Raw genomic sequence first — 27,134 nt, 5'->3', positions numbered from 1 at the left:
AATCCCTGAATATTAAGATTAAGATGCTCAATCATCCTTGTTTATGTCGTTTTATGATGGTGCGTAAAAGTAGTTACTTTCTGGAACATCTAGTGGTAAAGAATCAAATAATATTCAGATTTTATCTTGTCAAACACTTCTCTTTCAGCTGACCTCGTGGCGCAACGGTAGCGCGTCTGACTCCAGATCAGAAGGATGCGTGTTCAAATCACGTCGGGGTCAATAGTCTGTTCCTGTTTTTGAAAAATTAGGAAATACAACCATTTTCTACATTCTTGTCATCAACGGAACCACTTAAACCTCCTGAAAAAAGTTGAAGCCATATTTCCACACAGTGTCTGAAAGAGTCATCTTTTAAAATTTTACAAGAAAGAAATCTTCTGAACAATACTGTGATGACGAGAATTTTTGGGAATCCAGATCTGACCATTATAACTTAAAATCACCTCAACATCACCAACAATTTGGTCTTTGTATATATGAAGAAACATGGTCCTCAACTAGATTCTGGATGTTAAATGTAAACCTTTCTTCCTAATAGCAATATGTTAACTCATTCTTGTTTTTGTAGTTTTGGGGTATGGCTAAAAGAATAAAAAAGTCTATACAAATGATATATAAAAAATTTTCAATCTTTATGAAACAAGCATTTTTCTAAATGAAATGTTCCTGGCAAAAATAAACTGAGATATGTTTCTAACTTTATCTTTTGATGTAACATTCGTGTGCCTGACTCATGGAATCACAAAGATGATAATTTCTAGATTCCGATCTTAAACTGGAAATCCCTGAATATTAAGATTAAGATGGTCAATCATCCTTGTTTATGTCGTTTTATGATGGTGCGTAAAAGTAGTTACTTTCTGGAACATCTAATGGTAAAGAATCAAATAATATTAAGATTTTATCTTGTCGAACACTTATCTTTCAGCTGACCTCGTGGCGCAACGGTAGCGCGTCTGACTCCAGATCAGAAGGTTGCGTGTTCAAATCACGTCGGGGTCAATAGTCTGTTCCTGTTTTTGAAAAATTAGGAAATACAACCATTTTCTACATTCATGTCATGAACGGAACCACTTAGACCTCCTGAAAACAGTTGAAGCCATATTTAAACACAGTGTCTGAAAGAGTCATCTTTTAAAACTTTACAAGAAATAAATCTTCTGAACAATACTGTGATGACGAGAATTTTTGGGAATCCAGATCTGACCATTATAACTTAAAATCACATCAACATCACCAACAATTTGGTCTTTGTATATATGAAGAAACATGGTCCTCAACTAGATTCTGGATGTTAAATGTAAACCTTTCTTCCTAATAGCAATATGTTAACTCATTCTTGTTTTTGTAGTTTTGGGGTATGGCTAAAAGAATAAAAAAGTCTATACAAATGATATATAAAAATTTTCTAATCTTTATGAAACAAGCATTTTTATAAATGAAATGTTCCTGGCAAAAACAAACTGAGATATGTTTCTAACTTTATCTTTTGATGTAACATTCGTGTGCCTGACTCATGGAATCACAAAGATGATAATTTCTAGATTCCGATCTTAAACTGGAAATCCCTGATTATTAAGATTAAGATGCTCAATCATCCTTGTTTATGTCGTTTTATGATGGTGCGTAAAATAGTTACTTTCTGGAACATCTAATGGTAAAGAATCAAATAATATTCAGATTTTATCTTGTCAAACACTTATCTTTCAGCTGACCTCGTGGCGCAACGGTAGCGCGTCTGACTCCAGATCAGAAGGTTGCGTATTCAAATAACGTCGGGGTCAATAGTCTGTTCCTGTTTTTGAAAAGTTAGGAAATACAACCATTTTCTACATTCATGTCATGAACGGAACCACTTAGACCTCCTGAAAACAGTTGAAGCCATATTTAAACACAGTGTCAGAAAGAGTCATCTTTTAAAACTTTACAAGAAAGAAATCTTCTGAACAATACTGTGATGATGAGAATTTTTGGGAATCCAGATCTGACCATTATAACTTAAAATCACCTCAACATCACCAACAATTTGGTCTTTGTATATATGAAGAAACATGGTCCTCAACTAGATTCTGGATGTTAAATGTAAACCTTTCTTCCTAATAGCAATATGTTAACTCATTCTTGTTTTTGTAGTTTTGGGGTATGGCTAAAAGAATAAAAAAGTCTATACAAATGATATATAAAAATTTTTCAATCTTTATGAAACAAGCATTTTTCTAAATGAAATGTTCCTGGCAAAAATAAACTGAGATATGTTTCTAACTTTATCTTTTGATGTAACATTCGTGTCCCTGACTCATGGAATCACAAAGATGATGATTTCTAGATTCCGATCTTAAACTGGAAATCCCTGAATATTAAGATTAAGATGCTCAATCATCCTTGTTTATGTCGTTTTATGATGGTGCGTAAAAGTAGTTACTTTCTGGAACATCTAATGGTAAAGAATCAAATAATATTCAGATTTTATCTTGTCAAACACTTATTTTTCAGCTGACCTCGTGGCGCAACGGTAGCGCGTCTGACTCCAGATCAGAAGGTTGCGTGTTCAAATAACGTCGGGGTCAATAGTCTGTTCCTGTTTTTGAAAAATTAGGAAATACAACCATTTTCTACATTCATGTCATGAACGGAACCACTTCGACCTCCTGAAAACAGTTGAAGCCATATTTAAACACAGTGTCTGAAAGAGTCATCTTTTAAAACTTTACAAGAAAGAAATCTTCTGAACAATACTGTGATGACGAGAAATTTTGGGAATCCAGATCTGACCATTATAACTTAAAATCACCTCAACATCACCAACAATTTGGTATTTGTATATATGAAGAAACATGGTCCTCAACTAGATTCTGGATGTTAAATGTAAACCTTTCTTCCTAATAGCAATATGTTAACTCATTCTTGTTTTTGTAGTTTTGGGGTATGGCTAAAAGAATAAAAAAGTCTATACAAATGATATATAAAAATTTTTCAATCTTTATGAAACAAGCATTTTTCTAAATGAAATGTTCCTGGCAAAAATAAACTGAGATATGTTTCTAACTTTATCTTTTGATGTAACATTCGTGTCCCTGACTCATGGAATCACAAAGATGATGATTTCTAGATTCCGATCTTAAACTGGAAATCCCTGAATATTAAGATTAAGATGCTCAATCATCCTTGTTTATGTCGTTTTATGATGGTGCGTAAAAGTAGTTACTTTCTGGAACATCTAATGGTAAAGAATCAAATAATATTCAGATTTTATCTTGTCAAACACTTATCTTTCAGCTGACCTCGTGGCGCAACGGTAGCGCGTCTGACTCCAGATCAGAAGGTTGCGTGTTCAAATAACGTCGGGGTCAATAGTCTGTTCCTGTTTTTGAAAAATTAGGAAATACAACCATTTTCTACATTCATGTCATGAAAGGAACCACTTCGACCTCCTGAAAACAGTTGAAGCCATATTTAAACACAGTGTCTGAAAGAGTCATCTTTTAAAACTTTACAAGAAAGAAATCTTCTGAACAATACTGTGATGACGAGAAATTTTGGGAATCCAGATCTGACCATTATAACTTAAAATCACCTCAACATCACCAACAATTTGGTATTTGTATATATGAAGAAACATGGTCCTCAACTAGATTCTGGATGTTAAATGTAAACCTTTCTTCCTAATAGCAATATGTTAACTCATTCTTGTTTTTGTAGTTTTGGGGTATGGCTAAAAGAATAAAAAAGTCTATACAAATGATATATAAAAATTTTCCAATCTTTATGAAACAAGCATTTTTCTAAATAAAATGTTCCTGGCAAAAATAAACTGAGATATGTTTCTAACTTTATCTTTTGATGTAACATTCGTGTGCCGGACTCATGGAATCACAAAGATGATGATTTCTAGATTCCGATCTTAAACTGGAAATCCCTGAATATTAAGATTAAGATGCTCAATCATCCTTGTTTATGTCGTTTTATGATGGTGCGTAAAAGTAGTTACTTTCTGGAACATCTAGTGGTAAAGAATCAAATAATATTCAGATTTTATCTTGTCAAACACTTCTCTTTCAGCTGACCTCGTGGCGCAACGGTAGCGCGTCTGACTCCACATCAGAAGGTTGCGTGTTCAAATCACGTCGGGGTCAATAGTCTGTTCCTGTTTTTGAAAAATTAGGAAATACAACCATTTTCTACATTCTTGTCATCAACGGAACCACTTAAACCTCCTGAAAAAAGTTGAAGCCATATTTCCACACAGTGTCTGAAAGAGTCATCTTTTAAAATTTTACAAGAAAGAAATCTTCTGAACAATACTGTGATGACGAGAATTTTTGGGAATCCAGATCTGACCATTATAACTTAAAATCACCTCAACATCACCAACAATTTGGTCTTTGTATATATGAAGAAACATGGTCCTCAACTAGATTCTGGATGTTAAATGTAAACCTTTCTTCCTAATAGCAATATGTTAACTCATTCTTGTTTTTGTAGTTTTGGGGTATGGCTAAAAGAATAAAAAAGTCTATACAAATGATATATAAAAAATTTTCAATCTTTATGAAACAAGCATTTTTCTAAATGAAATGTTCCTGGCAAAAATAAACTGAGATATGTTTCTAACTTTATCTTTTGATGTAACATTCGTGTGCCTGACTCATGGAATCACAAAGATGATAATTTCTAGATTCCGATCTTAAACTGGAAATCCCTGAATATTAAGATTAAGATGGTCAATCATCCTTGTTTATGTCGTTTTATGATGGTGCGTAAAAGTAGTTACTTTCTGGAACATCTAATGGTAAAGAATCAAATAATATTAAGATTTTATCTTGTCGAACACTTATCTTTCAGCTGACCTCGTGGCGCAACGGTAGCGCGTCTGACTCCAGATCAGAAGGTTGCGTGTTCAAATCACGTCGGGGTCAATAGTCTGTTCCTGTTTTTGAAAAATTAGGAAATACAACCATTTTCTACATTCATGTCATGAACGGAACCACTTAGACCTCCTGAAAACAGTTGAAGCCATATTTAAACACAGTGTCTGAAAGAGTCATCTTTTAAAACTTTACAAGAAATAAATCTTCTGAACAATACTGTGATGACGAGAATTTTTGGGAATCCAGATCTGACCATTATAACTTAAAATCACATCAACATCACCAACAATTTGGTCTTTGTATATATGAAGAAACATGGTCCTCAACTAGATTCTGGATGTTAAATGTAAACCTTTCTTCCTAATAGCAATATGTTAACTCATTCTTGTTTTTGTAGTTTTGGGGTATGGCTAAAAGAATAAAAAAGTCTATACAAATGATATATAAAAATTTTCTAATCTTTATGAAACAAGCATTTTTATAAATGAAATGTTCCTGGCAAAAACAAACTGAGATATGTTTCTAACTTTATCTTTTGATGTAACATTCGTGTGCCTGACTCATGGAATCACAAAGATGATAATTTCTAGATTCCGATCTTAAACTGGAAATCCCTGATTATTAAGATTAAGATGCTCAATCATCCTTGTTTATGTCGTTTTATGATGGTGCGTAAAATAGTTACTTTCTGGAACATCTAATGGTAAAGAATCAAATAATATTCAGATTTTATCTTGTCAAACACTTATCTTTCAGCTGACCTCGTGGCGCAACGGTAGCGCGTCTGACTCCAGATCAGAAGGTTGCGTATTCAAATAACGTCGGGGTCAATAGTCTGTTCCTGTTTTTGAAAAGTTAGGAAATACAACCATTTTCTACATTCATGTCATGAACGGAACCACTTAGACCTCCTGAAAACAGTTGAAGCCATATTTAAACACAGTGTCAGAAAGAGTCATCTTTTAAAACTTTACAAGAAAGAAATCTTCTGAACAATACTGTGATGACGAGAATTTTTGGGAATCCAGATCTGACCATTATAACTTAAAATCACCTCAACATCACCAACAATTTGGTCTTTGTATATATGAAGAAACATGGTCCTCAACTAGATTCTGGATGTTAAATGTAAACCTTTCTTCCTAATAGCAATATGTTAACTCATTCTTGTTTTTGTAGTTTTGGGGTATGGCTAAAAGAATAAAAAAGTCTATACAAATGATATATAAAAATTTTTCAATCTTTATGAAACAAGCATTTTTCTAAATGAAATGTTCCTGGCAAAAATAAACTGAGATATGTTTCTAACTTTATCTTTTGATGTAACATTCGTGTCCCTGACTCATGGAATCACAAAGATGATGATTTCTAGATTCCGATCTTAAACTGGAAATCCCTGAATATTAAGATTAAGATGCTCAATCATCCTTGTTTATGTCGTTTTATGATGGTGCGTAAAAGTAGTTACTTTCTGGAACATCTAATGGTAAAGAATCAAATAATATTCAGATTTTATCTTGTCAAACACTTATTTTTCAGCTGACCTCGTGGCGCAACGGTAGCGCGTCTGACTCCAGATCAGAAGGTTGCGTGTTCAAATAACGTCGGGGTCAATAGTCTGTTCCTGTTTTTGAAAAATTAGGAAATACAACCATTTTCTACATTCATGTCATGAACGGAACCACTTCGACCTCCTGAAAACAGTTGAAGCCATATTTAAACACAGTGTCTGAAAGAGTCATCTTTTAAAACTTTACAAGAAAGAAATCTTCTGAACAATACTGTGATGACGAGAAATTTTGGGAATCCAGATCTGACCATTATAACTTAAAATCACCTCAACATCACCAACAATTTGGTATTTGTATATATGAAGAAACATGGTCCTCAACTAGATTCTGGATGTTAAATGTAAACCTTTCTTCCTAATAGCAATATGTTAACTCATTCTTGTTTTTGTAGTTTTGGGGTATGGCTAAAAGAATAAAAAAGTCTATACAAATGATATATAAAAATTTTTCAATCTTTATGAAACAAGCATTTTTCTAAATGAAATGTTCCTGGCAAAAATAAACTGAGATATGTTTCTAACTTTATCTTTTGATGTAACATTCGTGTCCCTGACTCATGGAATCACAAAGATGATGATTTCTAGATTCCGATCTTAAACTGGAAATCCCTGAATATTAAGATTAAGATGCTCAATCATCCTTGTTTATGTCGTTTTATGATGGTGCGTAAAAGTAGTTACTTTCTGGAACATCTAATGGTAAAGAATCAAATAATATTCAGATTTTATCTTGTCAAACACTTATCTTTCAGCTGACCTCGTGGCGCAACGGTAGCGCGTCTGACTCCAGATCAGAAGGTTGCGTGTTCAAATAACGTCGGGGTCAATAGTCTGTTCCTGTTTTTGAAAAATTAGGAAATACAACCATTTTCTACATTCATGTCATGAAAGGAACCACTTCGACCTCCTGAAAACAGTTGAAGCCATATTTAAACACAGTGTCTGAAAGAGTCATCTTTTAAAACTTTACAAGAAAGAAATCTTCTGAACAATACTGTGATGACGAGAAATTTTGGGAATCCAGATCTGACCATTATAACTTAAAATCACCTCAACATCACCAACAATTTGGTATTTGTATATATGAAGAAACATGGTCCTCAACTAGATTCTGGATGTTAAATGTAAACCTTTCTTCCTAATAGCAATATGTTAACTCATTCTTGTTTTTGTAGTTTTGGGGTATGGCTAAAAGAATAAAAAAGTCTATACAAATGATATATAAAAATTTTCCAATCTTTATGAAACAAGCATTTTTCTAAATAAAATGTTCCTGGCAAAAATAAACTGAGATATGTTTCTAACTTTATCTTTTGATGTAACATTCGTGTGCCGGACTCATGGAATCACAAAGATGATGATTTCTAGATTCCGATCTTAAACTGGAAATCCCTGAATATTAAGATTAAGATGCTCAATCATCCTTGTTTATGTCGTTTTATGATGGTGCGTAAAAGTAGTTACTTTCTGGAACATCTAGTGGTAAAGAATCAAATAATATTCAGATTTTATCTTGTCAAACACTTCTCTTTCAGCTGACCTCGTGGCGCAACGGTAGCGCGTCTGACTCCACATCAGAAGGTTGCGTGTTCAAATCACGTCGGGGTCAATAGTCTGTTCCTGTTTTTGAAAAATTAGGAAATACAACCATTTTCTACATTCTTGTCATCAACGGAACCACTTAAACCTCCTGAAAAAAGTTGAAGCCATATTTCCACACAGTGTCTGAAAGAGTCATCTTTTAAAATTTTACAAGAAAGAAATCTTCTGAACAATACTGTGATGACGAGAATTTTTGGGAATCCAGATCTGACCATTATAACTTAAAATCACCTCAACATCACCAACAATTTGGTCTTTGTATATATGAAGAAACATGGTCCTCAACTAGATTCTGGATGTTAAATGTAAACCTTTCTTCCTAATAGCAATATGTTAACTCATTCTTGTTTTTGTAGTTTTGGGGTATGGCTAAAAGAATAAAAAAGTCTATACAAATGATATATAAAAAAGTTTTCAATCTTTATGAAACAAGCATTTTTCTAAATGAAATGTTCCTGGCAAAAATAAACTGAGATATGTTTCTAACTTTATCTTTTGATGTAACATTCGTGTGCCTGACTCATGGAATCACAAAGATGATGATTTCTAGATTCCGATCTTAAACTGGAAATCCCTGAATATTCCCTGAATAAAAGTAGTTACTTTCTGGAACATCTAATGGTAAAGAATAAAATAATATTCAGATTTTATCTTGTCAAACACTTTCCTTTCAGCTGACCTCGTGGCGCAACGGTAGCGCGTCTGACTCCAGATCTGAAGGTTGCGTGTTCAAATCATGTCGGGGTCAATAGTCTGTTCCTGTTTTTGAAAAATTAGTAAATACAACCATTTTCTACATTTATGTCATGAACGGAACCACTTAAACCTCCTGAAAAACGTTGAAGCCATATTTCCACACAGTGTCTGAAAGAGTCATCTTTTAAAATTTTACAAGAAAGAAATCTTCTGAACAATACTGTGATGACGAGAATTTTTGGGAATCCAGATCTGACCATTATAACTTAAAATCACCTCGACATCACCAACAATTTGGTCTTTGTATATATGAAGAAACATGGTCCTCAACTAGATTCTGGATGTTAAATGTAAACCTTTCTTCCTAATAGCAATATGTTAACTCATTCTTGTTTGTGTAGTTTTGGGGTATGGCTAAAAGAATAAAAAAGTCTATACAAATGATATATAAAAATTTTTCAATCTTTATGAAACAAGCATTTTTCTAAATGAAATGTTCCTGGCAAAAATAAACTGAGATATGTTTCTAACTTTATCTTTTGATGTAACATTCGTGTCCCTGACTCATGGAATCACAAAGATGATGATTTCTAGATTCCGATCTTAAACTGGAAATCCCTGAATATTAAGATTAAGATGCTCAATCATCCTTGTTTATGTCGTTTTATGATGGTGCGTAAAAGTAGTTACTTTCTGGAACATCTAATGGTAAAGAATCAAATAATATTCAGATTTTATCTTGTCAAACACTTATTTTTCAGCTGACCTCGTGGCGCAACGGTAGCGCGTCTGACTCCAGATCAGAAGGTTGCGTGTTCAAATAACGGCGGGGTCAATAGTCTGTTCCTGTTTTTGAAAAATTAGGAAATACAACCATTTTCTACATTCATGTCATGAACGGAACCACTTCGACCTCCTGAAAACAGTTGAAGCCATATTTAAACACAGTGTCTGAAAGAGTCATCTTTTAAAACTTTACAAGAAAGAAATCTTCTGAACAATACTGTGATGACGAGAAATTTTGGGAATCCAGATCTGACCATTATAACTTAAAATCACCTCAACATCACCAACAATTTGGTAATTGTATATATGAAGAAACATGGTCCTCAACTAGATTCTGGATGTTAAATGTAAACCTTTCTTCCTAATAGCAATATGTTAACTCATTCTTGTTTTTGTAGTTTTGGGGTATGGCTAAAAGAATAAAAAAGTCTATACAAATGATATATAAAAATTTTTCAATCTTTATGAAACAAGCATTTTTCTAAATGAAATGTTCCTGGCAAAAATAAACTGAGATATGTTTCTAACTTTATCTTTTGATGTAACATTCGTGTCCCTGACTCATGGAATCACAAAGATGATGATTTCTAGATTCCGATCTTAAACTGGAAATCCCTGAATATTAAGATTAAGATGCTCAATCATCCTTGTTTATGTCGTTTTATGATGGTGCGTAAAAGTAGTTACTTTCTGGAACATCTAATGGTAAAGAATCAAATAATATTCAGATTTTATCTTGTCAAACACTTATCTTTCAGCTGACCTCGTGGCGCAACGGTAGCGCGTCTGACTCCAGATCAGAAGGTTGCGTGTTCAAATAACGTCGGGGTCAATAGTCTGTTCCTGTTTTTGAAAAATTAGGAAATACAACCATTTTCTACATTCATGTCATGAAAGGAACCACTTCGACCTCCTGAAAACAGTTGAAGCCATATTTAAACACAGTGTCTGAAAGAGTCATCTTTTAAAACTTTACAAGAAAGAAATCTTCTGAACAATACTGTGATGACGAGAAATTTTGGGAATCCAGATCTGACCATTATAACTTAAAATCACCTCAACATCACCAACAATTTGGTATTTGTATATATGAAGAAACATGGTCCTCAACTAGATTCTGGATGTTAAATGTAAACCTTTCTTCCTAATAGCAATATGTTAACTCATTCTTGTTTTTGTAGTTTTGGGGTATGGCTAAAAGAATAAAAAAGTCTATACAAATGATATATAAAAATTTTCCAATCTTTATGAAACAAGCATTTTTCTAAATAAAATGTTCCTGGCAAAAATAAACTGAGATATGTTTCTAACTTTATCTTTTGATGTAACATTCGTGTGCCGGACTCATGGAATCACAAAGATGATGATTTCTAGATTCCGATCTTAAACTGGAAATCCCTGAATATTAAGATTAAGATGCTCAATCATCCTTGTTTATGTCGTTTTATGATGGTGCGTAAAAGTAGTTACTTTCTGGAACATCTAGTGGTAAAGAATCAAATAATATTCAGATTTTATCTTGTCAAACACTTCTCTTTCAGCTGACCTCGTGGCGCAACGGTAGCGCGTCTGACTCCAGATCAGAAGGTTGCGTGTTCAAATCACGTCGGGGTCAATAGTCTGTTCCTGTTTTTGAAAAATTAGGAAATACAACCATTTTCTACATTCTTGTCATCAACGGAACCACTTAAACCTCCTGAAAAAAGTTGAAGCCATATTTCCACACAGTGTCTGAAAGAGTCATCTTTTAAAATTTTACAAGAAAGAAATCTTCTGAACAATACTGTGATGACGAGAATTTTTGGGAATCCAGATCTGACCATTATAACTTAAAATCACCTCAACATCACCAACAATTTGGTCTTTGTATATATGAAGAAACATGGTCCTCAACTAGATTCTGGATGTTAAATGTAAACCTTTCTTCCTAATAGCAATATGTTAACTCATTCTTGTTTTTGTAGTTTTGGGGTATGGCTAAAAGAATAAAAAAGTCTATACAAATGATATATAAAAAATTTTCAATCTTTATGAAACAAGCATTTTTCTAAATGAAATGTTCCTGGCAAAAATAAACTGAGATATGTTTCTAACTTTATCTTTTGATGTAACATTCGTGTGCCTGACTCATGGAATCACAAAGATGATGATTTCTAGATTCCGATCTTAAACTGGAAATCCCTGAATATTCCCTGAATAAAAGTAGTTACTTTCTGGAACATCTAATGGTAAAGAATAAAATAATATTCAGATTTTATCTTGTCAAACACTTTCCTTTCAGCTGACCTCGTGGCGCAACGGTAGCGCGTCTGACTCCATATCAGAAGGTTGCGTGTTCAAATCATGTCGGGGTCAATAGTCTGTTCCTGTTTTGAAAAATTAGTAAATACAACCATTTTCTACATTCATGTCATGAACGGAACCACTTAGACCTCCTGAAAACAGTTGAAGCCATATTTAAACACAGTGTCTGAAAGAGTCATCTTTTAAAACTTTACAAGAAAGAAATCTTCTGAACAATACTGTGATGACGAGAATTTTTGGGAATCCAGATCTGACCATTATAACTTAAAATCACCTCAACATCACCAACAATTTGGTCTTTGTATATATGAAGAAATATGATCCTCAACTAGATTCTGGATGTTAAATGTAAACCTTTCTTCCTAATAGCAATATGTTAACTCATTCTTGTTTTTGTAGTTTTGGGGTATGGCTAAAAGAATAAAAAAGTCTATACAAATGATATATAAAAATTTTCCAATCTTTATGAAACAAGCATTTTTCTAAATGAAATGTTCCTGGCAAAAATAAACTGAGATATGTTTCTAACTTTATCTTTTGATGTAACATTCGTGTGCCTGACTCATGGAATCACAAAGATGATGATTTCTAGATTCCAATCTTAAACTGGAAATCCCTGAATACTAAGATTAAGATGCTCAATCATCCTTGTTTATGTCGTTTTATGATGGTGCGTAAAAGTAGTTACTTTCTGGAACATCTAATGGTAAAGAATCAAATAATATTCAGATTTTATCTTGTCAAACACTTATCTTTCAGCTGACCTCGTGGCGCAACGGTAGCGCGTCTGACTCCAGATCAGAAGTTTGCGTGTTCAAATCACGTCGCGGTCAATAGTCTGTTCCTGTTTTTGAAAAATTAGGAAATACAACCATTTTCTACATTCATGTCATGAACGGAACCACTTAGACCTCCTGAAAACAGTAGAAGCCATATGTAAACACAGTGCCTGAAAGAGTCATCTTTTAAAACTTTACAAGAAAGAAATCTTCTGAACAATACTGTGATAACGAGAATTTTTGGGAATCCAGATCTGACCATTATAACTTAAAATCACCTCAACATCACCAACAATTTGGTCTTTGTATATATGAAGAAACATGGTCCTCAACTAGATTCTGGATGTTAAATGTAAACCTTTCTTCCTAATAGCAATATGTTAACTCATTCTTGTTTTTGTAGTTTTGGGGTATGGCTAAAAGAATAAAAAAGTCTATACAAATGATATATAAAAATTTTCCAATCTTTATGAAACAAGCATTTTTCTAAATGAAATGTTCCTGGCAAAAATAAAATGAGATATGTTTCTAACTTTATCTTTTGATGTAACATTCGTGTGCCTGACTCATGGAATCACAAAGATGATAATTTCTAGATTCCGATCTTAAACTGGAAATCCCTGAATATTAAGATTAAGATGCTCAATCATCCTTGTTTATGTCGTTTTATGATGGTGCGTAAAAGTAGTTACTTTCTGGAACATCTAATGGTAAAGAATCAAATAATATTCAGATTTTATCTTGTCAAACACTTATCTTTCAGCTGACCTCGTGGCTCAACGGTAGCGCGTCTGACTCCAGATCAGAAGGTTGCGTGTTCAAATCACGTCGGGGTCAATAGTCTGTTCCTGTTTTTGAAAAATTAGTAAATACAACCATTTTCTACATTCTTGTCATGAACGGAACCACTTAGACCTCCTGAAAACAGTTGAAGCCATATTTAAACACAGTGTCTGAAAGAGTCATCTTTTAAAACTTTACAAGAAAGAAATCTTCTGAACAATACTGTGATGACGAGAATTTTTGGGAATCCAGATCTGACCATTATAACTTAAAATCACCTCAACATCACCAACAATTTGGTCTTTGTATATATGAAGAAACATGGTCCTCAACTAGATTCTGGATGTTAAATGTAAACCTTTCTTCCTAATAGCAATATGTTAACTCATTCTTGTTTTTGTAGTTTTGGGGTATGGCTAAAAGAATAAAAAAGTCCATGCAAATGATATATAAAAATTTTCCAATCTTTATGAAACAAGCATTTTTCTAAATGAAATGTTCCTGGCAAAAATAAACTGAGATATGTTTCTAACTTTATCTTTTGATGTAACATTCGTGTGCCTGACTCATGGAATCACAAAGATGATGATTTCTAGATTCCGATCTTAAACTGGAAATCCCTGAATATTAAGATTAAGATGCTCAATCATCCTTGTTTATGTCGTTTTATGATGGTGCGTAAAAGTAGTTACTTTCTGGAACATCTAATGGTAAAGAATCAAATAATATTCAGATTTTATCTTGTCAAACCCTTATCTTTCAGCTGACCTCGTGGCGCAACAGTAGCGCGTCTGACTCCAGATCAGAAGGTTGCATGTTCAAATCACGTCGGGGTCAATAGTCTGTTCCTGTTTTTGAAAAATTAGGAAATACAACCATTTTCTACATTCATGTCATGAACGGAACCACTTAGACCTCCTGAAAACAGTTGAAGCCATATTTAAACACAGTGTCTGAAAGAGTCATCTTTTAAAACTTTACAAGAAAGAAATCTTCTGAACAATACTGTGATGACGAGAATTTTTGGGAATCCAGATCTGACCATTATAACTTAAAATCACGGCAACATCACCAACAATTTGGTCTTTGTATATATGAAGAAACATGGTCCTCAACTAGATTCTGGATTTTAAATGTAAACCTTTCTTCCTAATAGCAATATGTTAACTCATTCTTGTTTTTGTAGTTTTGGGGTATGGCTAAAAGAATAAAAAAGTCTATACAAATAATACATAAAAATTTTCCAATCTTTATGAAACAAGCATTTTTCTAAATGAAATGTTCCTGGCAAAAATAAACTGAGATATGTTTCTAACTTTATCTTTGGATGTAACATTCGTGTGCCTGACTCATGGAATCACAAAGATGATAATTTCTAGATTCCGATCTTAAACTGGAAATCCCTGAATATTAAGATTAAGATGCTCAATCATCCTTGTTTATGTCATTTTATAATGGTGCGTAAAAGTAGTTACTTTCTGGAACATCTAATGGTAAAGAATCAAATAATATTCAGATTTTATCTTGTCAAACACTTATCTTTCAGCTGACTTCATGGTGCAACAGTAGCGCGTCTGACTCCAGATCAGAAGTTTGCGTGTTCAAATCACGTTGGGGTCAATAGTCTGTTCCTGTTTTTGAAAAATTAGGAAATACAACCATTTTCTACATTCATGTCATGAACGGAACCACTTAGACCTCCTGAAAACAGTTGAAGCCATATTTAAACACAGTGTCTGAAAGAGTCATCTTTTAAAACTTTACAAGAAAGAAATCTTCTGAACAATACTGTGATGACGAGAATTTTTGGGAATCCAGATCTGACCATTATAACTTAAAATCACCTCAAGATCACCAACAATTTGGTCTTTGTATATATGAAGAAATATGGTCCTCAACTAGATTCTGGATGTTAAATGTAAACCTTTCTTCCTAATAGCAATATGTTAACTCATTCTTGTTTTTGTAGTTTTGGGTAGAGTTGAGCGCGGTTCGTGGTTCGTGGTTCTCCAGTTCGCGGCTCGAGTGATTTTGGGGCATGTTCTAGATCGAACTAGAACTCGAGCTTTTTGCAAAAGCTCGGTAGTTCTAGAAACGTTCGAGAACGGTTCTAGCAGCCAAAAAACAGCTAAATCATAGCTTGGTTTCTGCTGTAATAGTGTAAGTCACTCTGTGAATCAAACTATTATCACATTTCAGTGTATAGTGTGCGTGAACAGCGCCTTCAGATCACTGCTGTTTCTATAATGGCGATCGCCATTTTTTTTTTTTTTTTTTCTTGTCTTCCTTCCCTAAGCGCGCGCGTCTTGTGGGGCGGGCCAGCATGTCAGCCAATCCCAGACACACACACAGCTAAGTGGACTTTGAGCCAGAGAAGCAACGGCATGTGTGATAGGATCTGCATGTCACATGTCCCTGCATTATAAAACCGGACATTTTCTTCACGGACGCCATTATCTGCCTTCTGCGTCTTTGGTGTCAGACATCACTGTCGCAGCTCCGTCTTCCTGAGTCCTATAGCCGATACAGCTGTATGCGCTGCATACACAGCGTTAGACAGCTTAGGGAGAGCACTTTATAGCAGTCCTTTTAAGGGCTCCAACCGGCAGGGTCAGAGAGCCATAGGTGACAGGTCCTGCAAACAGCAACAGCGTCTGTGTAGCCCAGGTCAGGGATTTCCTACCTGCATTTCACCATTAGGAGGGAATAGAAAGGCAGTCTTCCATTCCTCTACCCAGAGCACCACAATCCTGCCACTGTACCCTCTTGTCCTCTGCACACTCCAACTGATAACTAAGCCATTATACTAGCAAACACTCAGTGTACCTAGTGGCATCCTATACGTGGCTATTGGACTTTGCTATAGTCCCACTAGTGCAAAGACATTTGCAGAGCGCGTCTGCCTGCATTGCACACTACAACTCATTCTAACCAAGCCATTATACTAGCAAACACTCAGTGTACCTAGTGGCATCCTATACGTGGCTATTGGACTTTGCTATAGTCCCACTAGTGCAAAGACATTTGCAGAGCGCGTCTGCCTGCGTTGCACACTACAACTCATTCTAACCAAGCCATTATACTAGCAAACACTCAGTGTACCTAGTGGCATCCTATACGTGGCTATTGGACTTTGCTATAGTCCCACTAGTGCAAAGACATTTGCAGAGCGCGTCTGCCTGCGTTGCACACTACAACTCATTCTAACCAAGCCATTATACTAGCAAACACTCAGTGTACCTAGTGGCATCCTATACGTGGCTATTGGACTTTGCTATAGTCCCACTAGTGCAAAGACATTTGCAGAGCGCGTCTGCCTGCGTTGCACACTACAACTCATTCTAACCAAGCCATTATACTAGCAAACACTCAGTGTACCTAGTGGCATCCTATACGTGGCTATTGGACTTTGCTATAGTCCCACTAGTGCAAAGACATTTGCAGAGCGCGTCTGCCTGCGTTGCACACTACAACTCATTCTAACCAAGCCATTATACTAGCAAACACTCAGTGTACCTAGTGGCATCCTATACGTGGCTATTGGACTTTGCTATAGTCCCACTAGTGCAAAGACATTTGCAGAGCGCGTCTGCCTGCGTTGCACACTACAACTCATTCTAACCAAGCCATTATACTAGCAAACACTCAGTGTACCTAGTGGCATCCTATACGTGGCTATTGGACTTTGCTATAGTCCCACTAGTGCAAAGACATTTGCAGAGCGCGTCTGCCTGCGTTGCACACTACAACTCATTCTAACCAAGCCATTATACTAGCAAACACTCAGTGTACCTAGTGGCATCCTATACGTGGCTATTGGACTTTGCTATAGTCCCACTAGTGCAAAGACATTTGCAGAGCGCGTCTGCCTGCGTTGCACACTACAACTCATTCTAACCAAGCCATTATACTAGCAAACACTCAGTGTACCTAGTGGCATCCTATACGTGGCTATTGGACTTTGCTATAGTCCCACTAGTGCAAAGACATTTGCAGAGCGCGTCTGCCTGCGTTGCACACTACAACTCATTCTAACCAAGCCATTATACTAGCAAACACTCAGTGTACCTAGTGGCATCCTATACGTGGCTATTGGACTTTGCTATAGTCCCACTAGTGCAAAGACATTTGCAGAGCGCGTCTGCCTGCGTTGCACACTACAACTCATTCTAACCAAGCCATTATACTAGCAAACACTCAGTGTACCTAGTGGCATCCTATACGTGGCTATTGGACTTTGCTATAGTCCCACTAGTGCAAAGACATTTGCAGAGCGCGTCTGCCTGCGTTGCACACTACAACTCATTCTAACCAAGCCATTATACTAGCAAACACTCAGTGTACCTAGTGGCATCCTATACGTGGCTATTGGACTTTGCTATAGTCCCACTAGTGCAAAGACATTTGCAGAGCGCGTCTGCCTGCGTTGCACACTACAACTCATTCTAACCAAGCCATTATACTAGCAAACACTCAGTGTACCTAGTGGCATCCTATACGTGGCTATTGGACTTTGCTATAGTCCCACTAGTGCAAAGACATTTGCAGAGCGCGTCTGCCTGCGTTGCACACTACAACTCATTCTAACCAAGCCATTATACTAGCAAACACTCAGTGTACCTAGTGGCATCCTATACGTGGCTATTGGACTTTGCTATAGTCCCACTAGTGCAAAGACATTTGCAGAGCGCGTCTGCCTGCGTTGCACACTACAACTCATTCTAACCAAGCCATTATACTAGCAAACACTCAGTGTACCTAGTGGCATCCTATACGTGGCTATTGGACTTTGCTATAGTCCCACTAGTGCAAAGACATTTGCAGAGCGCGTCTGCCTGCGTTGCACACTACAACTCATTCTAACCAAGCCATTATACTAGCAAACACTCAGTGTACCTAGTGGCATCCTATACGTGGCTATTGGACTTTGCTATAGTCCCACTAGTGCAAAGACATTTGCAGAGCGCGTCTGCCTGCGTTGCACACTACAACTCATTCTAACCAAGCCATTATACTAGCAAACACTCAGTGTACCTAGTGGCATCCTATACGTGGCTATTGGACTTTGCTATAGTCCCACTAGTGCAAAGACATTTGCAGAGCGCGTCTGCCTGCGTTGCACACTACAACTCATTCTAACCAAGCCATTATACTAGCAAACACTCAGTGTACCTAGTGGCATCCTATACGTGGCTATTGGACTTTGCTATAGTCCCACTAGTGCAAAGACATTTGCAGAGCGCGTCTGCCTGCGTTGCACACTACAACTCATTCTAACCAAGCCATTATACTAGCAAACACTCAGTGTACCTAGTGGCATCCTATACGTGGCTATTGGACTTTGCTATAGTCCCACTAGTGCAAAGACATTTGCAGAGCGCGTCTGCCTGCGTTGCACACTACAACTCATTCTAACCAAGCCATTATACTAGCAAACACTCAGTGTACCTAGTGGCATCCTATACGTGGCTATTGGACTTTGCTATAGTCCCACTAGTGCAAAGACATTTGCAGAGCGCGTCTGCCTGCGTTGCACACTACAACTCATTCTAACCAAGCCATTATACTAGCAAACACTCAGTGTACCTAGTGGCATCCTATACGTGGCTATTGGACTTTGCTATAGTCCCACTAGTGCAAAGACATTTGCAGAGCGCGTCTGCCTGCGTTGCACACTACAACTCATTCTAACCAAGCCATTATACTAGCAAACACTCAGTGTACCTAGTGGCATCCTATACGTGGCTATTGGACTTTGCTATAGTCCCACTAGTGCAAAGACATTTGCAGAGCGCGTCTGCCTGCGTTGCACACTACAACTCATTCTAACCAAGCCATTATACTAGCAAACACTCAGTGTACCTAGTGGCATCCTATACGTGGCTATTGGACTTTGCTATAGTCCCACTAGTGCAAAGACATTTGCAGAGCGCGTCTGCCTGCGTTGCACACTACAACTCATTCTAACCAAGCCATTATACTAGCAAACACTCAGTGTACCTAGTGGCATCCTATACGTGGCTATTGGACTTTGCTATAGTCCCACTAGTGCAAAGACATTTGCAGAGCGCGTCTGCCTGCGTTGCACACTACAACTCATTCTAACCAAGCCATTATACTAGCAAACACTCAGTGTACCTAGTGGCATCCTATACGTGGCTATTGGACTTTGCTATAGTCCCACTAGTGCAAAGACATTTGCAGAGCGCGTCTGCCTGCGTTGCACACTACAACTCATTCTAACCAAGCCATTATACTAGCAAACACTCAGTGTACCTAGTGGCATCCTATACGTGGCTATTGGACTTTGCTATAGTCCCACTAGTGCAAAGACATTTGCAGAGCGCGTCTGCCTGCGTTGCACACTACAACTCATTCTAACCAAGCCATTATACTAGCAAACACTCAGTGTACCTAGTGGCATCCTATACGTGGCTATTGGACTTTGCTATAGTCCCACTAGTGCAAAGACATTTGCAGAGCGCGTCTGCCTGCGTTGCACACTACAACTCATTCTAACCAAGCCATTATACTAGCAAACACTCAGTGTACCTAGTGGCATCCTATACGTGGCTATTGGACTTTGCTATAGTCCCACTAGTGCAAAGACATTTGCAGAGCGCGTCTGCCTGCGTTGCACACTACAACTCATTCTAACCAAGCCATTATACTAGCAAACACTCAGTGTACCTAGTGGCATCCTATACGTGGCTATTGGACTTTGCTATAGTCCCACTAGTGCAAAGACATTTGCAGAGCGCGTCTGCCTGCGTTGCACACTACAACTCATTCTAACCAAGCCATTATACTAGCAAACACTCAGTGTACCTAGTGGCATCCTATACGTGGCTATTGGACTTTGCTATAGTCCCACTAGTGCAAAGACATTTGCAGAGCGCGTCTGCCTGCGTTGCACACTACAACTCATTCTAACCAAGCCATTATACTAGCAAACACTCAGTGTACCTAGTGGCATCCTATACGTGGCTATTGGACTTTGCTATAGTCCCACTAGTGCAAAGACATTTGCAGAGCGCGTCTGCCTGCGTTGCACACTACAACTCATTCTAACCAAGCCATTATACTAGCAAACACTCAGTGTACCTAGTGGCATCCTATACGTGGCTATTGGACTTTGCTATAGTCCCACTAGTGCAAAGACATTTGCAGCACGTCTGCCTGCGTTGCACACTCCAACTAATTATAACTAAGTTGCATTGTCAGGGATATTTATTCTTTATTATTCTGCTGTTAATAAAGCTAGACCACCACTGCAATCTTCACCACCTCTCAATTTTTACTACCACATTTTCAGTCCACAATCTTGTCGCAATCAACATGAGTGGCAAAATGACAGATGCTGGTGGAAAGGGGAAGAGGCGTGGTGGAAAAGGCAAAAAAGGTTTTGTCCGTGGGGAAGGTGGCAAAGCTCCATTATCATCTGCTGAAGATAGACCATCTACCAGCAAAAGTAAGATGTCTACTACTTACCGTGGACAATCCGATGTGCTCCCTTTGTTACGGACACGAACAACAGGAACAAAGGTAGATGATGGGCAAAAAAGGAAAATGCTTGAATGGATCTCAAGTGGTCCAACAAGTGCCCTCTCTGCCACTTCAAGTACCGCATCCAAAAAACACCAGTCCTCTGAGTTGTCATCCCAATCAAACTTGCTTTCTCCCAGCTCTGAAGTCTCCATCAGCCCTGCACAGTATGGTGGAACTGAGATGGCTGAGTCTGCAGAGCTGTTCAGTCACACTATAGCCTGGGAATCAGAGGTCTGCTCCCAAGCTACAGTGAGTACAGAACAGGAAATGGTCTGCAGTGATGCCCAGAACCTTTGTGACTCAGATTCAGGCCGTGAGGACCAAGTTTCTGAGCATAATGTTGACCCTTTGTCACAAACTGTAACACCTGTGGTTATAGACAATGAGGAACATACTGATGAAGATGAGACGCAGATACCCGATTGGGATGACAACTTAAATATTCCGTCAGGGCAAGAAGAGGCTCGGTCTGAGGGGGAGGGGAGTGCAAACACAACAATTGATGATGACGTTCTAGATCCCACCTACTGTCAACCCCCAGTCAGGCACTCGAGGAGGTCAACAGAGGCGGTGGAGGAGGATGCAACCGACGACGAAGTTACCTTGCGCCTTCCTGGACAGAGTCGGAGCACTGGTAGCACGTCTACAACTGCATCCTCAGCCACCACTCTGCCTATGAGCATTATTCGGGGTGGATCAACAGGTCGCATGGCCTCTAAGCCTTGCCTAGCCTGGTCCTTTTTTCACATCGAAAAAGATCGCCCAACTCATGTGATATGTAACATTTGTCATGATTCTCTTAGTAGAGGTCAAAAGCTCAGCAGTTTGACAACTTCTTCCATGAATCGTCACATGAATAAATATCATAAGTCCCGGTGGGAAGCTCACCGTGCTGCAATGCGGCCTAGCGGAGCGAACCATCCACCGCCCGCCCCTTCCACTGCATCCGCGCGCTCTTCATCTTCTAGGACTGTGGGGACAGCTGCCACACCTGTTTTTCCACGCAAAACTTCCACCACTGTAACCGCAACAGGCAGTTTGCTTGTAAGGTCGTCAGTTGGTTTGGAAGGGGAAACAAGTGAGTGTGTACAGCTCTCTCAGACATCGATAGCACCAACGTTGGATGAAGGCAACATCATGTCTCCGCCTGCACTTTCCTCACAAACCTGCATTTTTCAAGGGACACCCTACTCAACACCGTCTACACACAGCAGCCAGATCTCTGTCCCTCAGATGTGGTCAAATAAAAGGCCACTTCCTCCGACCCATGACAAAGCTAAGAGGTTGACTCTATCCCTCTGTAAGCTGTTGGCTACCGAAATGCTGCCTTTCCGCCTAGTGGACACACAGGATTTTAGAGACCTTATGTCTGTCGCTGTGCCCCAGTACCAGATGCCTAGTCGCCACTACTTCTCTAAGAAAGGTGTGCCCGCGCTACACCAGCATGTCGCACACAACATCACCGCTTCCTTGAGAAACTCTGTGTGTGAACGGGTGCATTTCACCACCGATACTTGGACCAGTAAGCATGGACAGGGACGTTACATGTCGCTGACTGGGCACTGGGTAACTATGGTGATAGATGGTGAAGGGTCTGCTGCACAAGTCTTGCCGTCCCCACGACTTGTGTGTCAATCCTCTGTCTGTCCAAGTTCCGCCACTGCTTCTGCATCCTCCACCTCATCTGGGTCCTCCACCTCCGCCCCAAGCCTGCCTGGTCAGGCCACCAGCGTTCTCACTGCGCAGAAGGAATCACGCACCCCTCATTACTATGCTGGCAGCAGAGCGCAACGGCATCAGGCGGTCTTTAGCTTGACATGTCTTGGTAATAAGAGTCACACAGCTGAGGAGTTGTGGTCAGCTTTGCGGTCCGAGTTTAATAAATGGTTGTCTCCACTCAAACTGCAGCCTGGTAAGGCCGTGTGCGACAATGCTGCAAACCTGGGTGCGGCACTTCGCCTGGGCAAGGTGACACACGTACCTTGTATGGCTCACGTGTTGAACCTTGTCGTGCAGCAATTTTTAACACACTATCCCGGCCTAGATGGCCTTCTGAACAGGGCACGAAAACTGTCAGCTCACTTCCGCCGTTCAAGCGCCGCAGCAGAGCGACTTGCATCGCTCCAGAAGTCTTTCGGCCTGCCGGTTCATCGCCTGAAATGCGATGTGGCGACACGCTGGAATTCAACTCTCCACATGTTACAGCGACTGTGGCAGCACCGCAGAGCCCTGGTGCAATACGTCATGACGTATAGCCTGGGCCAACGAGATGCAGAGGTGGGGCAGATCACCCTGATGGAGTGGTCTCAGATCAAGGACCTATGCACCCTTCTGCACAGTTTCGACATGGCGACGAATATGTTTAGCTCTGACAATGCCATTATCAGCATGACGATTCCAGTCATTTACATGCTGGAGCACACGCTAAACACTATTCGGAGTCAGGGGGTGGGACAACATGAAGGGGAGGAACTACAGGAGGATTCATATGCGCAAGGGACAACAACATCACGAAGGTCCAGACGTTCATCATCACCAACGCAGCAGGCATGGGACCATGGGGGACAGGGATCGACAAGGGCGCATAGTAGCAGGCGAAATGTTGAGCAAGGTGCAGGAGAACATGAAGAAATGGAGGACGAACTGTCCATGGACATGGAAGACTCAGCGGATGAGGGAGACCTTGGTCAAATTTCAGTTGAAAGAGGTTGGGGTCAGATGTCAGAGGAAGAAAGAACGGGTAGCACCTCTATGCCACAAACACAGCATGGACTTGGTCCGCATGGCTGCGCAAGACACATGAGTGCCTTTTTGTTGCACTACCTCCAACATGACAGTCGTATTGTCAAAATTAGAAGTGATGATGACTACTGGATTGCCACACTATTAGATCCCCGGTACAAGTCCAAATTTTGTGACATAATTCCAGCCATAGAAAGGGACGCACGTATGCAGGAGTATCAGCAGAAGCTGTTACTAGATCTTAGCTCGGCTTTTCCACCAAACAACCGTGCAGGTGCAGGGAGTGAATCTCCCAGTTGTAACTTGACAAACATGGGACGGTCTCGTCATCTTCAACAGTCTACCCGTACCAGTAGGACCTTTTCTGGTGCCGGTAACAGCAATTTTATGGAATCTTTTCATAATTTTTTTAGACCCTCTTTTGCAAGGCCACCAGAGACAACAAGTCTGACACATAGTCAACGGCTGGAGAGGATGATACAGGAGTATCTCCAAATGAACATCGATGCCATGACTGTGCAACTGGAGCCTTGCTCCTTTTGGGCTTCAAACCTACAAAAATGGCCAGAGCTCGCAACTTACGCCTTGGAGATTTTGTCGTGTCCAGCTGCCAGCGTTGTCTCTGAACGTGTATTCAGTGCTGCTGGGTGTGTGCTGACAGATAAGCGCACGCGTCTGTCCAGTGACAATGTGGACAGACTGACGTTCATCAAAATGAACAAGTCATGGATCCAGAAGGAATTTACTACCCCTGTGTCATCCTGGGGAGAGTAAATGCTTGTGGATTTGGAATGTGCTTGATGCAAATCAAAACATCCTGTTTGCAACTAGGGCCCAAGTGCTGCCACTGATGGGGTGGGTGTCTGTGTGGCCCAATTTTTGGAAAAAAGGGAGACTCCGCTTGGAGTAACCCTTGCTTGCTGTGTTTTTAAAAGAAGCCAAGATGAACAGAGCTGGGATCAGGAAAGACTTTGCTACCTACCCCGGTGTCATCCTGGGGACGGCTAAGAATAGCGTATTTTTGAATGTGCTTGATGCAAATCAAAACATCCTGTTTGCAACTAGGGCCCAAGTGCTGCCACTGATGGGGTGGGTGTCTGTGTGGCCCAATTTTTGGAAAAAAGGGAGACTCCGCTTGGAGTAACCCTTGCTTGCTGTGTTTTTAAAAGAAGCCAAGATGAACAGAGCTGGGATCAGGAAAGACTTTGCTACCTACCCCGGTGTCATCCTGTGGACGGCTAAGAATAGCGTATTTTTGAATGTGCTTGATGCAAATCAAAACATCCTGTTTGCAACTAGGGCCCAAGTGCTGCCACTGATGGGGTGGGTGTCTGTGTGGCCCAATTTTTGGAAAAAAGGGAGACTCCGCTTGGAGTAACCCTTGCTTGCTGTGTTTTTAAAAGAAGCCAAGATGAACAAGTCATGGGTCAGCAAAGACTTTGCTACCTACCCCAGTGTCATCCTGGGGACGGCTAAGAATAGCGTATTTTTGAATGTGCTTGATGCAAATCAAAACATCCTGTTTGCAACTAGGGCCCAAGTGCTGCCACTGATGGGGTGGGTGTCTGTGTGGCCCAATTTTTGGAAAAAAGGGAGACTCCGCTTGGAGTAACCCTTGCTTGCTGTGTTTTTAAAAGAAGCCAAGATGAACAAGTCATGGGTCAGCAAAGACTTTGCTACCTACCCCAGTGTCATCCTGGGGACGGCTAAGAATAGCGTATTTTTGAATGTGCTTGATGCAAATCAAAACATCCTGTTTGCAACTAGGGCCCAAGTGCTGCCACTGATGGGGTGGGTGTCTGTGTGGCCCAATTTTTGGAAAAAAGGGAGACTCCGCTTGGAGTAACCCTTGCTTGCTGTGTTTTTAAAAGAAGCCAAGATGAACAGAGCTGGGATCAGGAAAGACTTTGCTACCTACCCCGGTGTCATCCTGGGGACGGATAAGAATGGCGTATTTTTGAATGTGCTTGATGCAAATCTAGCTGTGAAGTGTACAACTGGGGCACAACTGCTGCCACTGAATGGGTGGGTGTGTGTGGGGCCCAATTTTTGGAAAAAAGGGAGACTCCGCTTGGAGTAACCCTTGCTTGCTGTGTTTTTAAAAGAAGCCAAGATGAACAGAGCTGGGATCAGGAAAGATTTTGCTACCTACCCCGGTGTCATCCTGGGGACGGCTAAGAATAGCGTATTTTTGAATGTGCTTGATGCAAATCAAAACATCCTGTTTGCAACTAGGGCCCAAGTGCTGCCACTGATGTGGTGGGTGTCTGTGTGGCCCAATTTTTGGAAAAAAGGGAGACTCCGCTTGGAGTAACCCTTGCTTGCTGTGTTTTTAAAAGAAGCCAAGATGAACAGAGCTGGGATCAGGAAAGACTTTGCTACCTACCCCGGTGTCATCCTGGGGACGGCTAAGAATAGCGTATTTTTGAATGTGCTTGATGCAAATCAAAACATCCTGTTTGCAACTAGGGCCCAAGTGCTGCCACTGATGGGGTGGGTGTCTGTGTGGCCCAATTTTTGGAAAAAAGGGAGACTCCGCTTGGAGTAACCCTTGCTTGCTGTGTTTTTAAAAGAAGCCAAGATGAACAGAGCTGGGATCAGGAAAGACTTTGCTACCTACCCCGGTGTCATCCTGTGGACGGCTAAGAATAGCGTATTTTTGAATGTGCTTGATGCAAATCAAAACATCCTGTTTGCAACTAGGGCCCAAGTGCTGCCACTGATGGGGTGGGTGTCTGTGTGGCCCAATTTTTGGAAAAAAGGGAGACTCCGCTTGGAGTAACCCTTGCTTGCTGTGTTTTTAAAAGAAGCCAAGATGAACAGAGCTGGGATCAGGAAAGACTTTGCTACCTACCCCGGTGTCATCCTGTGGACGGCTAAGAATAGCGTATTTTTGAATGTGCTTGATGCAAATCAAAACATCCTGTTTGCAACTAGGGCCCAAGTGCTGCCACTGATGGGGTGGGTGTCTGTGTGGCCCAATTTTTGGAAAAAAGGGAGACTCCGCTTGGAGTAACCCTTGCTTGCTGTGTTTTTAAAAGAAGCCAAGATGAACAGAGCTGGGATCAGGAAAGACTTTGCTACCTACCCCGGTGTCATCCTGGGGACGGCTAAGAATAGCGTATTTTTGAATGTGCTTGATGCAAATCAAAACATCCTGTTTGCAACTAGGGCCCAAGTGCTGCCACTGATGGGGTGGGTGTCTGTGTGGCCCAATTTTTGGAAAAAAGGGAGACTCCGCTTGGAGTAACCCTTGCTTACATTGTTTTTAAAAGAAGCCAAGATGAACAAGTCATGGGTCAGCAAAGACTTTGCTACCTACCCCGGTGTCATCCTGGGGACGGCTAAGAATAGCGTATTTTTGAATGTGCTTGATGCAAATCAAAACATCCTGTTTGCAACTAGGGCCCAAGTGCTGCCACTGATGTGGTGGGTGTCTGTGTGGCCCAATTT

At 39.7% G+C, this 27,134-nt stretch overlaps 19 non-coding genes across 19 annotated transcripts; all 19 read left to right on the top strand.

Moving 5' to 3' along the window:
* The first annotated feature begins 150 nt into the window (after positions 1 to 150).
* On the top strand, positions 151 to 222 carry TRNAW-CCA (transfer RNA tryptophan (anticodon CCA)). The gene has a single exon. It is a non-coding gene; the product is annotated as a tRNA-Trp (tRNA).
* A 711-nt stretch (positions 223 to 933) lies between these two features.
* Positions 934 to 1,005, top strand: TRNAW-CCA (transfer RNA tryptophan (anticodon CCA)). Its single transcript has one exon. It is a non-coding gene; the product is annotated as a tRNA-Trp (tRNA).
* A 710-nt stretch (positions 1,006 to 1,715) lies between these two features.
* TRNAW-CCA (transfer RNA tryptophan (anticodon CCA)) lies at positions 1,716 to 1,787 on the top strand. The gene has a single exon. It is a non-coding gene; the product is annotated as a tRNA-Trp (tRNA).
* Positions 1,788 to 2,498: 711 nt separating this feature from the next.
* TRNAW-CCA (transfer RNA tryptophan (anticodon CCA)) lies at positions 2,499 to 2,570 on the top strand. Its single transcript has one exon. It is a non-coding gene; the product is annotated as a tRNA-Trp (tRNA).
* Positions 2,571 to 3,281: 711 nt separating this feature from the next.
* TRNAW-CCA (transfer RNA tryptophan (anticodon CCA)) lies at positions 3,282 to 3,353 on the top strand. The gene has a single exon. It is a non-coding gene; the product is annotated as a tRNA-Trp (tRNA).
* A 711-nt stretch (positions 3,354 to 4,064) lies between these two features.
* Positions 4,065 to 4,136, top strand: TRNAW-CCA (transfer RNA tryptophan (anticodon CCA)). Its single transcript has one exon. It is a non-coding gene; the product is annotated as a tRNA-Trp (tRNA).
* A 711-nt stretch (positions 4,137 to 4,847) lies between these two features.
* On the top strand, positions 4,848 to 4,919 carry TRNAW-CCA (transfer RNA tryptophan (anticodon CCA)). Its single transcript has one exon. It is a non-coding gene; the product is annotated as a tRNA-Trp (tRNA).
* A 710-nt stretch (positions 4,920 to 5,629) lies between these two features.
* Positions 5,630 to 5,701, top strand: TRNAW-CCA (transfer RNA tryptophan (anticodon CCA)). The gene has a single exon. It is a non-coding gene; the product is annotated as a tRNA-Trp (tRNA).
* Positions 5,702 to 6,412: 711 nt separating this feature from the next.
* Positions 6,413 to 6,484, top strand: TRNAW-CCA (transfer RNA tryptophan (anticodon CCA)). The gene has a single exon. It is a non-coding gene; the product is annotated as a tRNA-Trp (tRNA).
* Positions 6,485 to 7,195: 711 nt separating this feature from the next.
* Positions 7,196 to 7,267, top strand: TRNAW-CCA (transfer RNA tryptophan (anticodon CCA)). Its single transcript has one exon. It is a non-coding gene; the product is annotated as a tRNA-Trp (tRNA).
* Positions 7,268 to 7,978: 711 nt separating this feature from the next.
* Positions 7,979 to 8,050, top strand: TRNAW-CCA (transfer RNA tryptophan (anticodon CCA)). The gene has a single exon. It is a non-coding gene; the product is annotated as a tRNA-Trp (tRNA).
* Positions 8,051 to 8,719: 669 nt separating this feature from the next.
* TRNAW-CCA (transfer RNA tryptophan (anticodon CCA)) lies at positions 8,720 to 8,791 on the top strand. Its single transcript has one exon. It is a non-coding gene; the product is annotated as a tRNA-Trp (tRNA).
* A 711-nt stretch (positions 8,792 to 9,502) lies between these two features.
* On the top strand, positions 9,503 to 9,574 carry TRNAW-CCA (transfer RNA tryptophan (anticodon CCA)). The gene has a single exon. It is a non-coding gene; the product is annotated as a tRNA-Trp (tRNA).
* Positions 9,575 to 10,285: 711 nt separating this feature from the next.
* On the top strand, positions 10,286 to 10,357 carry TRNAW-CCA (transfer RNA tryptophan (anticodon CCA)). Its single transcript has one exon. It is a non-coding gene; the product is annotated as a tRNA-Trp (tRNA).
* Positions 10,358 to 11,068: 711 nt separating this feature from the next.
* TRNAW-CCA (transfer RNA tryptophan (anticodon CCA)) lies at positions 11,069 to 11,140 on the top strand. The gene has a single exon. It is a non-coding gene; the product is annotated as a tRNA-Trp (tRNA).
* A 668-nt stretch (positions 11,141 to 11,808) lies between these two features.
* On the top strand, positions 11,809 to 11,880 carry TRNAW-CCA (transfer RNA tryptophan (anticodon CCA)). Its single transcript has one exon. It is a non-coding gene; the product is annotated as a tRNA-Trp (tRNA).
* A 710-nt stretch (positions 11,881 to 12,590) lies between these two features.
* Positions 12,591 to 12,662, top strand: TRNAW-CCA (transfer RNA tryptophan (anticodon CCA)). Its single transcript has one exon. It is a non-coding gene; the product is annotated as a tRNA-Trp (tRNA).
* Positions 12,663 to 13,373: 711 nt separating this feature from the next.
* On the top strand, positions 13,374 to 13,445 carry TRNAW-CCA (transfer RNA tryptophan (anticodon CCA)). Its single transcript has one exon. It is a non-coding gene; the product is annotated as a tRNA-Trp (tRNA).
* Positions 13,446 to 14,156: 711 nt separating this feature from the next.
* On the top strand, positions 14,157 to 14,228 carry TRNAW-CCA (transfer RNA tryptophan (anticodon CCA)). The gene has a single exon. It is a non-coding gene; the product is annotated as a tRNA-Trp (tRNA).
* Positions 14,229 to 27,134: the final 12,906 nt, after the last annotated feature.

This window comes from Anomaloglossus baeobatrachus, chromosome 4 (assembly GCF_048569485.1).
Source record: "Anomaloglossus baeobatrachus isolate aAnoBae1 chromosome 4, aAnoBae1.hap1, whole genome shotgun sequence".
NCBI lineage: Eukaryota > Metazoa > Chordata > Amphibia > Anura > Aromobatidae > Anomaloglossus > Anomaloglossus baeobatrachus.
The sequence above is the reverse complement of the archived record's forward strand: the minus strand, read 5'-3'. Positions and strand labels throughout refer to the sequence as shown.